Source organism: Anomaloglossus baeobatrachus, chromosome 5, assembly GCF_048569485.1.
Source record: "Anomaloglossus baeobatrachus isolate aAnoBae1 chromosome 5, aAnoBae1.hap1, whole genome shotgun sequence".
In the NCBI taxonomy this organism is placed as follows: Eukaryota; Metazoa; Chordata; class Amphibia; order Anura; family Aromobatidae; genus Anomaloglossus; species Anomaloglossus baeobatrachus.
Genome location: NC_134357.1, coordinates 333337006 through 333354485, shown reverse-complemented (window position 1 = coordinate 333354485; position 17480 = coordinate 333337006). Strand labels below are relative to the sequence as shown.

General features: G+C 52.0%; 1 protein-coding gene across 1 annotated transcript in view; it reads right to left on the bottom strand.

Annotated features, from left to right (window-relative positions):
* The window catches only part of MYL9 (myosin light chain 9), a 57945-nt gene extending 41963 nt beyond the window's left edge, over positions 1–15982 (bottom strand). Inside the window, exon 1 of the mRNA XM_075349821.1 lies at positions 15917–15982. The gene's annotated coding sequence lies outside the window, so the exon portion shown is untranslated. The remainder of the gene's footprint in view (positions 1–15916) is intronic.
* Positions 15983–17480: the final 1498 nt, after the last annotated feature.

Below are 17480 nucleotides of genomic sequence, written 5' to 3'. Positions count from 1 at the left end.
TTCACGTCCCTTGCCAAATATGGGATGAAATTGAAGCCTTCTAAGTGTCACCTGCTGAAACCCAGGGTGCAATACCTGGGGCACGTGGTAAGTGCAGAGGGTGTCACCCCCGACCCTGAGAAGATCACTGCCATCCAAGGCTGGCCGAGACCAACCACAGTGAGGGAAGTAAGGCAGTTTCTGGGTCTGGTGGGGTACTACCGGCGCTTTATCAAAGGGTACACGAAGATGGCTGCTCCCATGCAAGATCTCCTCGTGGGACAGACCAAAGGTGGTAGACCCCTAGGGACCCCACTGGTGTGGGAGGAAAAGCATGAAGAATCCTTCTGCCAGCTGAAGGCGGCCTTGACTGGGGAAGAAGTCTTAGCATATCCTGATTATGGCTGCCCATTCATCCTTTATACTGACGCCAGCAATGTGGGACTGGGAGCAGTCCTGTCCCAGGTCCAGGATGGGAAGGAGAAAGTGATAGCTTATGCTAGCCGGAAGCTTAGGCCAACTGAAAGGAACCCCGAGAACTACAGCTCCTTCAAGCTCGAGCTCCTGGCATTGGTGTGGGCTATCACCGAGCGGTTCCGCCACTACTTGGCTGCCGCAAAATTCACCGCTTTTACGGACAACAATCCGTTGACCCACCTGGACACAGCTAAGCTGGGCGCATTGGAGCAGCGGTGGGTGGCCCGGCTAGCCAACTACGACTTCACCATCAAGTACCGAGCTGGTCGTGTCAACATTAACGCTGACGCACTCTCCCGAATGCCCCATTTGTCAGAGGAAGGGGGCGAGAATGATGACCTCGAGGAGATTGAGCTGCCTGCATTTCACCAGCCACCAACTGAGAAAGTACAAATACACCAACAACGGGTGGATCTGGACCCCCGGCCCGGTCAGGAATGGCAGGAAGCTCAAAACCAGGTGCCGGCTGTCCGCCTCGTCAAGACCCTGGTGGAACAATGTGCTATAGGGATAGACCCTGCTGCTCCAGCTGAAGCCCAGCGCTTGTGGAAGGAACGGAAACGGCTTTATCTACATCAAGGGAAGCTGTACCGTGAGCTGATCAACCCGAAGACCCATGAGAAAATTTGCCAGTTGGTTATCCCCCAAGCTGATGTGGCTACTGTTCTGCGGGCATACCATGATGGTGCCGGACACTTCGGGTGGAAGAAGCTGGAGATGCTGTTGAGAGAGCAGTTCTACTGGAGTGGGATGCGGGAGTCGGTAGAAGCCTGGTGCCGAGAGTGTGGTCCTTGCACGCTGAGAAGGAAGGACGAGGCCAGCCAGAGGGCGCCCTTGCACCCAATCATCACACATCAACCGCTGGAGTTGCTCGCCCTAGACCATGTCAAGCTCACCCCCAGCAGAAGCGGGTACGCCTACGCGTTGACCATCGTAGACCACTATTTAAGATTCATGGTGGTTGTCCCCGTCAAGGACCTAACTGGACGAACTGCTGCTCGAGCGTTCCAAGCCTATTTCTGCCGCCCACATGGATATCCAGAAAAGGTGCTTACTGACCAAGGCCTGGCTTTTGAAGCGGAGGTGTTCCACGAGTTCTGCCAGTTGTACGGCTGTAAGAAGATCCGGACCACCCCTTACCATGCCCAGACCAACGGCATGTGTGAGAAGATGAACCACTTGGTCCTGGGACTCCTCAAGACGTTACCGCTGGAAGAGCGGAACCTGTGGCCGGAGAAGCTACCTGACTAGGTCGATATGTACAACAATATCCCGTCCAGCTCAACAAAGTGCACCCCAGCATACCTGATGAGGGCTCGTCCCGGCCGCCTGCCGGTGGACCTAGAGATAGGGTTGGAGCCCCCAGAAGCACTCCCTTCGACAGCTGAGTGGGAAACTCGGCGGAGAGCACAATACCGGCAGATTCAGGAGTATGTGGAGAAGAATCTAAGTCGAAGTCGAGAACAGCAGGAGCAGCGATTCAACCAGAAAGCGTCTGCGAGCCCTTTCCAGCCGGGAGATGTGGTGTTAAAACAGAAGAGGAAGACCCACAAGCTGGATGATCAATGGGAACCGATCCCATACGTCATACAACCCACAGGGTGGGAAGATGGGAAGGCCTACCAGATCAGTCGTGACCAAGGGGGCACTTTGGCCACCGTCTCCCGGGACCATCTGAAAAGGTGCCCACCAGCATTGAGGACAACGGCGGACGTACCAGTTCCGCCACCAGCGGAGAAGGCAAAAGAGGTGATCCACACTGTCATGGGTGACTTCCCAGCAGACTGGCCTACACAGAACGGCACGGTGATTCTTCCAGTGATACTGTTCCCACAACCCGTGGATGAAGAAGTGGTGGAAGCGGTCGACCGTGAGCCAGAACCATTGCCAGTGCCCAGGGATGAACCTGTACCCAGCTCCCCTATGCCTCCGCCTGCCCCACACGATAGAAGGGAGGAGGAACCGGTTGTTCCCTCTGCCCCACTGCATAGCCCCACTGACACCGGGCCCCGAAGGTCCACCCGTCCCAACCTAGGTAGACCCCCACTTAGGTACAGGGAGACTGTCCTTTAAAGAAGGGGGGGGGGGGCCAGGACGTTTGTGTGAATTGTTGTTTAAAAGTTTGAAAAGTTTGCAGAAAATGATGAAAGATGATACCGAGTACTTTACCTGATTGTCTGCTTGATTTGCAACCGGCCGGAGCCGGCACCGTTGTCCCAGTGGGGACCGTTTAAAAAGTTTTGCATGGGAACTATCCATGGACAAGCCCGTGAACTTGCAGGGCACCCACAAACGTTAAGTGGCTTGTAAATATGTTGTTTGCCGTTACCGTTTCCGCATTGCCGCCTCCGGAGAGGCAGGTTGGAGGGAGGGCCCTCAGCAGAGCAGGCTGGGGCCCAGCCACCAAAGGAACCGGTGGCTACCCTCTGGAGGGGAAGGACAGATCCCGCTCGGGTACCGTGTGCTGGACTGTGGGTCAAGGGGTGCTGCCTGGGCTTTAGGGGCAGCATCAGGGCCAAGTTGCTTGGGTGGGAGAGAGCGGAAACCGTAACCGTAAACAGTTTGAAACGTTTAAGTAAAAGTGCTTCCCGTTAAGGGAAGAAGATTCATTAAAAATGTATATATGTTACCGTTACCATGTTATATTTTACAGAAAAATAAAACCGGTGTTGGACGGGCAGCCCGCGGACGGTCTGCATTTTGCTAAGGGGGAATGTGACACCCTGGGCAAGCCAGGGGTCACAGGTCATTGCACCACCACACCCTACACCCCAGTTAGGCACACCAAAGCTAACCAAAAATCCTTTGTTGCCTTCCTCCAGAGGCTGATGTTCACACCAGGGGGTGGGCCAGGTGGTTGGCTCCGCCCACCGAGGAGGACACAGCTCTGGAGGCAGGAAGAACCAGGCAGATTAGCCCAGGCAGGGCTTGTGTGAGGAGCCCAGCTAGGGACGGAAAAGAGTAAACAGCTAAGTGAAAGTGAAGTGGTAAAGGAGGAGTGAAGGAAGGTGAAAAGTGTGTGCAGGACAGAGTCAGCAAGGTCAGCAACGGCGGTGACTGTCTGGAGGGGGACCGTTTGGAAGTTCCTGGAAGGACCGCGGACGGGTAGTGGCCCGGCGGTCTGGAGCAGTGGACCAAAGGACAGTCAGCACCAGGGCAGGGGCCTCTCGGACCCTGGCAAGGCTAGGAGTCGCCATAATTTGCCAAATCCGTCAGTGAAGGGGACGTCGATCCCCCAACAACCAAGGCCCGATAGAAGGCAACAGTCCAACCATTTTAGGGGAAGCACCGCCACCGCCAGGGCACCAGTTTCTCAGGGCCAGCGCCTGCGGGCAAAGAGTAGAGCTCCCCCGGTCCAGCTTGAAGCCGGGGAGCGGGTTACCGGTGGGGACCCATCGCGACCAACATAGAAACAAAGGTGCAAGGAAAAGGGACATCACCGTCACCTGCTGGGAGAGCAGGTGCAGCCGTCCGTGGGAACCGTCTTTCCAGCCGTGTGGTTTACCGTAAAACTGTGTCAACGTCTCACGCTGAGTGAGTACCACAGTGCCGCAAGGCACAGCGCTGCCCCCGCGTCCCTGCGCCCACCAGGCCCTGCACCTTCCACACCATCACTGGGCCCCGGGATCACCAACCCCTACCCACGGAGGGGCAACACAACACCTGGCTGCTCCGAATCACCATCCCCGGGATCCCCATATTGAGCAGCGGTGGTGAAATCACCACAACCGTGGGTGGCGTCACGGACAATAAACAATCCCCACACCCCACAATCCCCTTTCACTCACGGGCGAGGAGTGCCGCTCGAGAACCCCCGGGATCCGGCCTACAGCTCGAGCCACCACTGAGCAGCGGCCGCCGGACCCGAGCAGAAGGGGGTGAGCGTAGTGTGCTGACACCCTCCTCCCCGCCCGCAACACGGCTTTTAAGCCGCCGCTGCTGTGTAAGGCCTCCGGGGTGATGATATGGCAGCAATGATGGTACTGCTCCCCACAGGTGGAGCAATGCCCCGGGGCACACTGTTGGTGCTTGTGAGTGTCTATGCAGGTGAAATAACAGAGGCAACTCCAAGGGTGCAGTTTCAAGTTCTTTACTCACAGTTCTTGTCAAGGCCGGCAGGAACCCTTGGACTGCTGGGACCACTGTCGGGGACCTCCGCCGTTCCTGGATGATTCTTGGAGCAAAACCCGGTACCCTTCTCTTAAGTGTCTCCGTCTTCAGCTGTCTTCCTAAGCCTTGCCTTTTGTAGGATAAACCTGGCTTGGCCTCCACAACAGCCTCCAGGCTGGGGGGTCAGCTGTCGGCCGATTACCCCTTTTCTAGAAGTTCTGCTGTGGGCTGTGGCCCGGGGAGCTTACAACATTCCCTGGGCCTCGGTTTTTACTGTTTGGAGATGATTTTGCGCTCCTCCGGTTTCTAGGGACCGTCCCCTGTTGCAGCTTGATCCCTCCGCAGCTCTACAGCTACCCGTGGCCCTGGGACCCCTTCTGTTCTCTGCTTGGTGGCACCTGGGCCCTCTGAGTCCCAGGATCTTCACCAGGAAGCGTCTCTTTCTTTCCTTAGCTCCTGACTGACTTGGAGCTCTCTTCCTTTCTCTCCTCCTTGCCTGCCTCCTGCAGGCCTCCTTCTCCTTCCCTACACTCTCTCTATCTGCTCACACTAGACTTTCCTTTCTGTGTCTGCTCTCATGTGGCTCCTCCCACCTCCCGAGTTGCTCTGATCTACCCTATAGGAGCAGGGATGGGTCTTACGGCCCCTCCCAGCATGCAGCATGGGAGGGTTTCTGCCACGATCCCTGGTCCCAGTGTGTTCCTAGCAATGGGTGTAGTGTGGCTTTACCAGGGGACCGGTGTTCACTCCCTTCCTCACCCAGAATGGGGCATCACACCGCTGGATGGGGTGCAATGTCCTGTGGCGACGGAAGCCTCAGGGGCGCCACACTGACTGTCATCATCCATCTCAGAGAGGGGAAAATATCTTATCAGTGAATACAGATTGAAAAGATTTTATGCCTAAACCGAGAGTGAAAGAAACAGAAACGAAAACAAAACAAGGAAATTGCTACAGCACTGCCACAGGTTTAGAAAACTGTATGCCAGAACACCTGTATGTACCGTAGATCAGGAGTCCCCAATATGTAGCTCATGAGTCATGAGCAACATGTGGCTCGCGGACCCGTGATGTGGGGTTCATGACTGTCTTCCAGCTTGGTGCATTAGAACCAGGTCTATCAAGCAACTATGAAGAGCAAGTCTCCAGATGGTAACATTTATGCGTAACCCCACAAAGAAGAGTTGATCTAAATGGGGTAAGGTAAGAACCCATGGATGTTGGTATATCGCCTTAGTGTGTTTTCTGTGGAAAAACTTTGGTTGTCACTTTACCGATATTGGAGGCTTTGTGTGTCACTACTGTAAGGGGCAGGAGCTGTATGTGGCTCGTGACCCTCTCTCAGAGCTGGACATGGATCTCAAGGTCAGCAAGGTTGGGGACCTCTGAGGGAAGTGTCACCCACTTAGCTGGCATAGAATAATCAATATACCTAATTTGGACGTGTTTGTGTGTCTGTGCGCAATGAGTCATCCCCAGGCCTATGTTGCCGAGGACACTATCCACAGCCCTCTGTTGCCGAGGCAACACTGTCAGGCAACATTGTGAGGCAATATTGAGGAAACACTGAGGCAACAGTGTGAGGCAACAGTGTGAGGCAACAGTGTGAGGCAACAGTGTGAGGCAACAGTGTGAGGCAATGTGTTGCCGAGGCAACAGTGTGAGGCAACTTTGCAACGATGGATCAAATTGATTGCGCTGCTGCATGTAGAGAAGCAAATCGCATACAGATGCATAACCTGCGTCTTAATGAAACAGAAGATGAACGAAATTGTCAAAGAACTGCTGATGCAGCCCGACAGAGGGCGGCCAGAGCAAGAGAAACAAATGAAGTAACTGAATCATGTAGAACATCTAATGCTGCACGAGAACGAGCAACACGCAATGCACAAACTAAGACACAAATTTCGCAAAGACGAGAACAAGATAGAATACGTGTCGCAAAAGTAGCCCTATCGGATAGCTCTACCCATTAATTTCCTTTAGGAATAGAGCTATGGGATAGCTCTACCCGTTCACTTCTTTCATGGAAAGTGCTATCAGATAGGTCTACCCGTTCACTTTCTACATGGGTAGCGCTATCGGATAGCTCTACCCGAACAGTATTAATGACAGAGCTGTCCCCTGACGGAAACACTGTGTGAGGCGACATTGTGAGCCAACACTGACGCAACATTCACGCAAAACTGAGGCAACATTGTGAGACAAAACTGAGGCAACACTGAGGGAACACTCAGGCAATATTGAGGCAACACTGAGGAAACTTTGAGGAAACACCGAGGCAATATTGTGAGGCCACACTGTGAGGTAATATTTCTGAGGCAACACTATGTCGGGCTAGCGCTATCTGATAATGCTACTTCAAATGAAAGAGCACAGATAGCACTATCCACATTGCGCTACCGATAATGAAAGAGAACATGTAGATGTGGCGCCCTGGACAAGCCAGGGGCCACAGAGCACAACACCCACACACCCCACACTCCCAGCAGGCACACCGAAGTCAGACACAAAACCCTTGTTGCCTTCCTCCAGGGGCTGATGATCACACCAGCGGGTGGGCCAGACAGTTGGTCCCGCCCACCGAGGAGTTCACAGTCTTGGAGGCGGGAAAACCAGGCAGATTAGTTGTGGAGGTTGAAGTGGAAGGAGGAGTAATAAGAGAGCAGCCTGAAGTTGGTCCGGGTGTGTGACCCGGACAGATCAGCAAGGTTGGCAGACTGTGGTGACCGTCTGCAGGAATCCCTATCCGAGTTACCGAAAGGACCGTGGACGGGCGGTGGCCCGGCGGTACCGGACCGGTACACAAACAGAAGCCAGCACCATCTGGCAGGGGCTTTTCGGACCCCGGCAAGGCTAGGAGTCGCCGTGAATTTGCTGAATCCGTTAGTGAAGGGGACCTCCTGGTTTTCCAAACAGTTAAGTCCCGACAGAAGGCAACAGTCCAACCAACAGAGGGAGACACCGCCACCGCAAAGGCAACCGTTTCTCAGGGCCAGCGCCTGCGGGCAAAGAGGGGCTCCTCCAGCCCATATCCAAGCTGGGGAGCGGGTTACCGGTGGGAACCCATCGGAACCATCAACCGTACTTAGGTGCAGGGAAAGGCAGTCACTATCAACCTGCCGGGAGAAACAACACCGCAGCCGTCTGTGGGACCCGTCCATCCAGCCGAGTGTTTTACCGAGAACTGTGTCTTCATCCTTGGGCTGAGTGAGTACCACCGTGCCGTGCGGCACAGCGCTGCCCCTGCGACCCTGCACCTCGCCAGGCCCCGTAACCCACCTGCCATCCATCCCTACCCCATCACCGGGCCCCGGGACCACCAACCCCCTACCCACGGAGGGGAGAACTAACAACAAAGCTGCTCCCTGTCACCGCTCCCGGGATCCCCGTCCAGAGCAGTGGTGGTGTCACCATTATCACCACAGCCGTGGGTGGCATCACGGACAATAATCAAAACCCCCACCATCAAAATTCCCCTTTTCACTCACGGGCGAGGAGCGCCGCTCGAGTCCCCGGGATCTGGCCCACTGCTCGAGCCACCAACCGAGCAGCAGCGGCCGGACCCGAGCAGTGGGGGAGCGCAGCGTCCACTCCTCCGCCCGCGACATAGAGCTAACCAATAGCGCTACTCCTAGAGAATGGATAGCGCTATCGAAAAAAGAAGCACTATTGGCACTATTCCCTCTATTTTTCATACACTATGTTAAGAGTGGCAGGACACGTACACCAGGCATTTATGTTTGCTGTTAGTCTGCACATACCCAGTCTGATGCGTGGTTACACCCCATTGCATGGTTCGTAATCTCACCGCGCGCCCCAAGGGTGCGCAATTACTCGTAGACCTCTGAAAAAATGTGTATACGAAGTCTGTGTATAGTCTGCTTATACACAAATCAGTATATCAGTTCTGCAGCTTGAAAAGTAAAGCTTTATATAGAGGTTGGCCACTACTTTTACATTAATGGCCTATCCCTAGGATATGTCATCAATGTCTGATCGGCTATCAATGTCTGATCGGCCAGGGTCCGACACCCTCCGGCAACCTCGCCAATCAGCTGTTCTCAGTGCCAGCATAACGCAGCCGGAAAAGCTCAGTTCCGGAGCAGCTCCATCTTCTGATAGTGCCCGCAGCAGGGTACTGTATATCCACCTTCTATTGATTTGAATGGGAAGCAGATGTGAAGTACCCGGCAGCGGCCACCATCAGTTGACAGGGTGGCTCTGGACCTGAACATTTTAGGCTGCCTGCTGCCACCGCCGGCATTGCGAACAGCTGGTCAGCAGAGGTGTGGGATGTCAGACCCCAGTCGATGAGACCTTGATGACCTTTCCTAAGTATAGGTCATCAATGTAACAGTAGTCGACAACCCCTATTTAAAAATACAGTGGAACCTCAGTTTACGAGTAACTTGGTGTGTGAGTATTTTGCTATACGAGCAAAGCTTGCTGTAAATTTGTAAGTTTACGAGCATACTTTGCTGTATGAGCAAATACTCACCGCACACACTTCCGGTTCCGTACTTTCACCGCTCTCTGACCCGCTCTTACAGTCCACACAAACACTTACGTACACACATATTATGCTCATCTTACCTTCCATTCCCTCGCCGGCCTCCTTGTTCTTGTAGTTTGCCAGTACAGGATGTGTATCGGGTAACCATCGCGACGATGGAGGAACTTACGCTGTCAGCCGCTTCTCAAAGGCAGCACGCTGACCAATCAGAGGCAAGCGTCTCATGCCTTTGACGTCAGTGCTCTGGCAGTGGAAGCTCCAGCATCGGTCGCGATGGTTACCTGATACACATCCTGTACCGGTGAACTACAAGAAACGGGAGGCCGGCGTGAGGGAGAAAGGGTGTGTGTGTGGTCTGGCGGAGGCCTTGGTAAATGAAAGAGGAGACCGGTCGCCTGAAGGGGAACAGAGCCTGTACCCTAAGGGACCGAGCATGACGGGGCACAGGACCCTAGTCTGGGCGGAAGTTTCAAGCCCACCCAGTAATCCTGCAGATGATCAGGAACTATAAGGGTCTGTCGCCACTGAAGGTACGGGACACAGTAACAAAGAGGGAACCTGGGCATTGAGACAGAAAGAAAGGTCTGACCCAAGAGAGGTTCAAGTTACCTGTTATACGTACCCAAAAGGACAACAGGGAGAACAGAGAGGGACCCCAAGTTGCTCCAGGCCACAGGGACCCTAATACCAAAAAGTACAAAGAGAAGGTTTTACCGGGTCTCCATGCCAGCACTGGGACAAAGGGATCCCAGGACCCCGAAACCAGCAAGAAGCGGGCTGCGGCTACCAGGACTCAGTGAGTAAAACCCAGTTAAAGCGCAGAACCCATGTCGTCTGAATTACTGCTATACCTTCCTCAGCACCAACTGCTACGCCTAACATTGATCACCTGGGGCCTAACCCTGCTTTCCGGAGGGTTCAACATCTATGCTGCACCACACCAACAGCCCTAGCAGAGGACATTAAACTGCTATGGCTTTCTCCTAAATACCCACGCACCTCAAGTGGCGTCACAGACATGTTGTACATACTCCCTTGGAAAAATCCTTTCTTTTTCAAGCTACCCCCAGCGTCACGGAACCGGGCACCAGCCACCTGAGTGACATTGTCCCCATGTATCCAACGCCCGGAACCAAGTACCCTAGGCCCTGGGGCACGTCAGCTACATGACACTTGTCCAACTTATCTAGATGAAAATCAGACCAATTTTTTTATACGCTAGTGTGAGCAGACTGTAAAAATTAGGATATTTGTGTAGGAGGTGGCCGGGCTATGCCCACTCATACGTAAAAATTCTAGTGTATTATAAATGTAATGTATATAACATTATAATATATTCAATGTAGGATGTAGCAGAGCTGGACGGGAGCACGGTTCTGCACCCCCTATGATCGTAAGTGTCAAATGTTCTATAGTAAGAAATGTATTTGATAATATGCATGATTTAGAATACTGTAAATAATGTGTACGTGTAATGTAAGATGCTGGCTCCTCATGCTATGTCAGGCAGGAGCACAATAGATATAAAGTTAAGGATAGAATAGATATAGCATTAATAAGATAGGATGTTTTAGTGTAGTGTAACTAGGGACTAAGTGTGCAGGAGTGGGCTGTCAGTGGTAGTTAGTTAGTTTGTTAGGATAGAGCAGGAACAGAGGCAAGTAGCAAAATGGTTACCAGGGAGAAGGAGACAAGGAGGGAGGAGTAAGCAGAGTAGGATCAGGAAGGCAGGAAAGTTGGTCAGTGAAGCTGCAGAGGTCCAAGTAAGAGGACAGGGCCAAAAGTGAGGACCTATCTGGACCGGGAGGAATCCTCCCATGTGTCAAGATCTCACCGTGCGGATGGGCTGTAGAGCATTTTGAGACCAGTGGGACATCGGGGTATCGAGACTGCTGTCATGGCCCTGAACTGGTTGGGGCTGGTACATCGTCTGAGGGCCTGAGTGAGACACAGTAGCAGCTAAGAAACGACACGGGGGCAGGAAGCATATATTGAACTCAGCTGCTGGACTATAGTCCCCAGGACAAGTGCCAGCAAGATAGACCTTCCTCCGGAAGAGCAACAACAGCACAGCGGCCTTGTGTGTCAGAAGGAAGAAGTGATAACCACTAATAAACTGGCTCCTGAATTGTTTTACAAGAGGCTGGTGTGTCAATTGTGTCGTCCTTCCCCATCTACAAGAAGGACCCACAGTCAAGATGGAGGTAATACCAGATGTTATTGTAAGTGCCGCACTCCCCAATAGGAGCATCACATGGACATATACATTGAATGAAGCAGGGAAGCCTGTGAGCCTCTGCCGGGATGTAGCTCTTCACATCATGTGCACACAATGTCTTTTTCAAGCAGACTCCATCTGAAATCTGTCTGAAAAAATACTTAAAAAATCCTAAAAAGAATTATCACAACATCAAAACAAAATTGCTGTGCATATGTTCTGTCTTTTTCTCCATCTTTTCAAGGCTTCAAAAACCGAGAAGTGGCTAAGTGACCTGGCCATTATTCAGATGGTTTCTGATTCAAGTGGCACAAAAACGACCATAAAAATGACAAAGAAGACGCTTCAGATAAAAAATCAATGGCGTTTTCCTGAAAAGCCTTCTACTTCAAAAACTCATTGGGCATGCAGGCTTGTTTCATATTAAGAAGGACCGGCGAATGCTCTAAAATAGTAAAAAGCACGTACTCCCCTATGATCATGTGCCTGCCACTGCCTTGGACCCCTGCTGGTCTTTACCAATGTTAATTCCTTAACATGACCACTCTGGTGACCAATGCATCACCACTGTAGCCACACATTGGCTGCAGAGGTCATATGCAGGGGTGTAACCACAACGGTAACAAAGGTCGCCATCGCGACCGGACCCGGCAGGTTAAGGGCCCACCCTGCAGATCAGCAGACGGCTCCTTTCTGTGAGAGAGGAGCCGCACTGCTCTGTGGCAGACCACGCGGCCGCTATATGACCCGTGAGTCAGAGGGGCTTGGTGTCAGCGGTATCGCGCCCCCCTCGCTAGTCATTGTACACAGCAAAGATGAAGCATCGAGCAGTGCGCGGCGCTCCATGCATCATCATTCTATCCTGTGCCTGCGCGGTGAAGTCACTCCTGTGCGACTGCTGTGCTGAGGCATGTAGAGTGCAGGATGGGAGGACGCTCTGACCAGAGCAGCGGGGGGACGAGGAGAGAGGTGAAGACAGAACAGCGGTGAAACAAGGAGAAATGAGTACTTGGTTTTCGATTTTTTTTTTTTATGCATTATACATGGAGGCCTGGGGGCCCTGGCTGCATTATACATGGAGGCCTGGGGGCCCTGGCTGCATTATACATGGAGGCCTGGGGGCCCTGGCTGCATTATACATGGAGGCCTGGGGGCCCTGGCTGCATTATACATGGAGGCCTGGGGGCCCTGGCTGCATTATACATGGAGGCCTGGGGGCCCTGGCTGCATTATACATGGAGGCCGGGGGGCCCTGGCTGCATTATACATGGAGGCCGGGGGGCCCTGGCTGCATTATACATGGAGGCCTGGTGACCCCTGGCTGCATTGCATTATACATGGAGGCCTGGGGGCCCTGGCTGCATTATACATGGAGGCCTGGGGGCCCTGGCTGCATTATACATGGAGGCCTGGAGGCCCTGGCTGCATTATACATGGAGGCCTGGGGGGGCTGGCTGCATTATACATGGAGGTCTGGGGGGGCTGGCTGCATTATACATGGAGGCCTGGGGGGGCTGGCTGCATTATACATGGAGGCCTGGGGGGGCTGGCTGCATTATACATGGAGGCCTGGGGGGGCTGGCTGCATTATACATGGAGGCCTGGGGGGGCTGGCTGCATTATACATGGAGGCCTGGGGGGGCTGGCTGCATTATACATGGAGGCCTAGGGGGGCTGGCTGCATTATACATGGAGGCCTGGGGCCCTGGCTGCATTATACATGGAGGCCTGGGGCCCTGGCTGCATTATACATGGAGGCCTGGGGGCCCTGGCTGCATTATACATGGAGGCCTGGGGGCCCTGGCTGCATTATACAAGAAGGCCTGGGGGCCCTGGCTGCATTATACATGGAGGCCTGGGGGCCCTGGCTGCATTATACATGGAGGCCTGGGGCCCTGGCTGCATTATACATGGAGGCCTGGGGGCCCTGGCTGCATTATACATGGAGGCCTGGGGGCCCTGGCTGCATTATACATGGAGGCCTGAGGGCCCTGGCTGCATTATACATGGAGGCCGGGGGGGGCTGGCTGCATTATACATGGAGGCCTGGGGGGGGGCTGGCTGCATTATACATGGTGGCCTGGGGGGGCTGGCTGCATTATACATGGTGGCCTGGGGGGGCTGGTTGCATTATACATGGTGGCCTGGGGGGGCTGGCTGCATTATACATGGTGGCCTGGGGGGCTGGCTGCATTATACATGGGGGGCTGACTGCATTATACATGGAGGTCTAGGGGTTCTGCATTATACATGGAGATCTAGGGGTTCTGAATTATACATGGAGGCCTAGGGGGCTGCATTATACATGGAGGCCTAGGGGGCTGCATTATACATGGAGGCCTAGGGGGCTGCATTATACATGGAGGCCTAGGGGGCTGCATTATACATGGAGGCCTAGGGGGCTGCATTATACATGGAGGCCTAGGGGGCTGCATTATACATGGAGGCCTAGGGGGCTGCATTATACATGGAGGCCTAGGGGGCTGCATTATACATGGAGGCCTAGGGGGCTGCATTATACATGGAGGCCTAGGGGGCTGCATTATACATGGAGGCCTAGGGGGCTGCATTATACATGGAGGCCTAGGGGGCTGCATTATACATGGAGGCCTAGTGGGCTGCATTATACATGGAGGCCTAGTGGGCTGCATTATACATGGAGGCCTAGGGGGCTGCATTATACATGGAGGCCTAGTGGGCTCCATTATACATGGAGGCTTAGTGGGCTGCATTATACATGGAGGCCTAGGGGGCTGCATTATACATGGAGGCCTAGGGGGCTGCATTATACATGGAGGCCTAGGGGGCTGCATTATACATGGAGGCCTAGGGGGCTGCATTATACATGGAGGCCTAGGGGGCTGCATTATACATGGAGGCCTAGGGGGCTGCATTATACATGGAGGCCTAGGGGGCTGCATTATACAACATGAAGGACACCTTATACATGGACTATAGGGGTGCATTATACATGGAGGAGTATGGGGCTGCATAATACAATATGAAGGTTTATGGGGCTGCATTATAATACATATAGGACTATAGGGGCTACATTATAATATATGAAGTACTATGGGGGCTACCTTATACATGGACTATGGAGGTGCATTATAAAACATGGAGGACTATGGGGGTGCATTATAATATATGAAGAACTATGGGGTGAATTATAATATCTGGAGAACTATGGGGTGAATTATAATACGTTATGAACTATGGGAAATGCATTATAATACATGGAGGACTATGGGGGTGCATTATAATATATGGAGGACTATGTGGTTTAGTATAAAATATGGAGTACCATGGGGTCGCATTATAATATATGGAGAACTATGGGGTGAATTATAATACATGGAGGACTATGGGAAATGCATTATGATACATAGAGGACTATGTGGGTGCATTCTAATATATGATGGGTTATGTGGGACCCTTTATACTTTATGGAAGGCTATGTGGGGGCCATTATTGTATTTGGAGAACTATATATGAGGGGGGACAAAGATACAAGCATGGGATGGGAATGTTTTGTACTGAGGGAAAAACGCTCTTTCCATCAGGACCCAGCTTTCCCATGCTGATATGGGAAAGCTGGGTGCTGAGGGAAAAATGTATAGCAGAGCATGGAAAAGCTGGGTGGATGGATATCAGAACATAGGAAAGCGGGTGCTTATAGAGGGATTTCATATCATGTGAAACCTGGGTGCTGAGGGTAAGCGCCAAGTGTCAGCATCATTATCCTGTACCCCGAGTGTCAGTGTCTTTATCCCGTACCCCAAGTGTCGGTGTACATGGAGGGGAGGCCCCAGGACCAAACTTCGCATTGGGGCCTATCAAACTCTTTTTACGCCACTGGTCAAATGCCAATAAAAAAGGGGGTCAGTACTTTTGTGCACACACCTCAGCATATCTATCTGCTGCTACAAATAGCCTTTTTGACTTTCTTCCTGGACATTTCACTGCTGCCAGAGACAACAGATCTAGAACTGAGCTCTACAGCAGGGCCTCTCCTAGCTGCCTAACATTAACTATTTATACACCACGTAGGTGGATTACATGTGAGGCTCATATAGCAATAATAGCTCAGGGACAGAATTAGGTCGAGATATTTGCAACATATCAGTTTATACTCGTCCCGATCTCTGATAACATCTGTAATGTAATACTGTGAAAAATGGTGACACAAGCCTCACGCCAGGTCTGACCTGTCCTACACCTGCGACATTCCTACGAGACATAATTCTGACTTCCAAAGTTCATTGCTGCACCTCCCAGATGTAACGCACAACCTCCACCACACCCCGCAATGAAAAGCTTCAAAAGTTTCTTAGGGTATATTCATACAAGCGTTTTATTCTTAGAACACCTGAAAACCCCTCAAAAATAAATCCATCACAGGGTTAATGACCCAACATACTGAAGCTGAACTGCACATTGCTGATTATGGAGAGCTTGCCTGGAATCCCCTATTACCTGGCCTCTAGTAAGGTCCCAATCTCATTTCCCCAAACTCCTAGTTATCGTTAGTTCTTTTATCCACTACAAACGTTTCATTGGGTTCGTTAATCCATGCTCTATGGCTATATTTTATGAATTCGTTAGTCGATACTTACTGGTGCCTGTCTCTGTGAGTCTCACTTCCAGTATGAGCAATGCAGTAGGAGGGACAGGTATGAGATCATGTGGGACAGGTAAAGGGAGGGACCCAGGAAGATGCAGGGCAAGGTATAAACCAGCACACATAAGGTGAGGCGTTCTACATATTTGGTTGGGGTGCGAAAATTCCTTTTATTTTCACATTTTTTATACTGACTCATTGCATTTACTATATCTGTTATTTTTTTTTAAGATTTTCTGATTTCTATGAATATTACTGTATACATGTAGTTCTTTGTATTGATAATATACTATATATGAAGGAAATAGTTTATATGCGCCTGTCTCCATAAATGACATATCTACATGCGTCCCTATGGATATATCGCACGACCTCTGGATCATCGCTCAAGGTATAAATGAAAACACATAATGGCTGCAATAACAATACTGGCACGGCACTAGAAATAAAGAGCAAAGAATGCCAGCAAACTTTCCTGAGTGCCTGTGGCCGTGTACGTTTTCTGGGTAAGGCATTGTTATGGTAGATGAGCGGTAGCTATCGGCTTGTGTGATTCTTTTACTTGTAGTTCTACATTTGCAGTTTTCAACAAGAAAGCAGGAGTCATCTAAGCTTGTAGTATGTTTAGCTATGAGAATGGAAATTTGGTCTCAGGAGATCACATACCATAGAGATCATCAGGTAAAGCCATATGGTGTAATGAAAGAGTTTATGTACTCAGGTACCGAACATAAACAGCTCCATTAGTAGACAGCCATTTATATATGCTGTGTGTGTGTATATATATATATATATATACATATTTTATTTATTTATATATATTTATTACAGTATATATGTGCCGCCCCAGCAGCGGATCGAACCGCTCGGATCCGGGGTAATGTCCATTTGTGGCTCGAGGGTCTCCGGACCTGGGGGCTTAGGGGCCACACTCTAAAGTAAAAGGGGGATATTTACAGGGGAGTTATAGTTCGTAAAGGCACCCGTGGGATGCAGTAACTGGGAGTACCGCCGCTGTCATTGGGAGTACCCGGGGCGATGGAATGGGGCAGCAAGGTGTCATTACCCTCCACGGGTAGGGGTATGCCCCGGGACTCTGGAAGATGATACTGGGTGCCGTGATGGGGAGATCACTCATGTACTCACTCAGCCAGTAAGCAGATGCTGTTGATCCGTTCATCCGGGTCCCGTCCCCTGCAGTGCTGCCTGATGATCCGTGACCCGCCTCCCGGCACAAAGTTCAGATTCACCGTGGTGGCCCGGTAGTCTGGAACTTGCTGGGCCCCGCTCCCCACTGTGGTTAAGTGTGGGAGCCAGCTCTCAGGGCTCACGCTTGGGATTTTAGTGGGCTGCTTGTATGGAAGGCCCTATCCCTCTCGTTGCGCTAGTGCCCCGATTCTGGATCTAGTGGGAACAGTCCATAAAGGCTCCGTTCTCCGCAGGTTAATTGTCGGGCTGCTTGAAGGTTCTCCCCGACCTAGGGTCCGTGTATCCCGCCGTGCCTTCAGTCCCGGACTGGTGATAGGACCAGGCTGCTGACCATTCTCTTTAACAGGTCC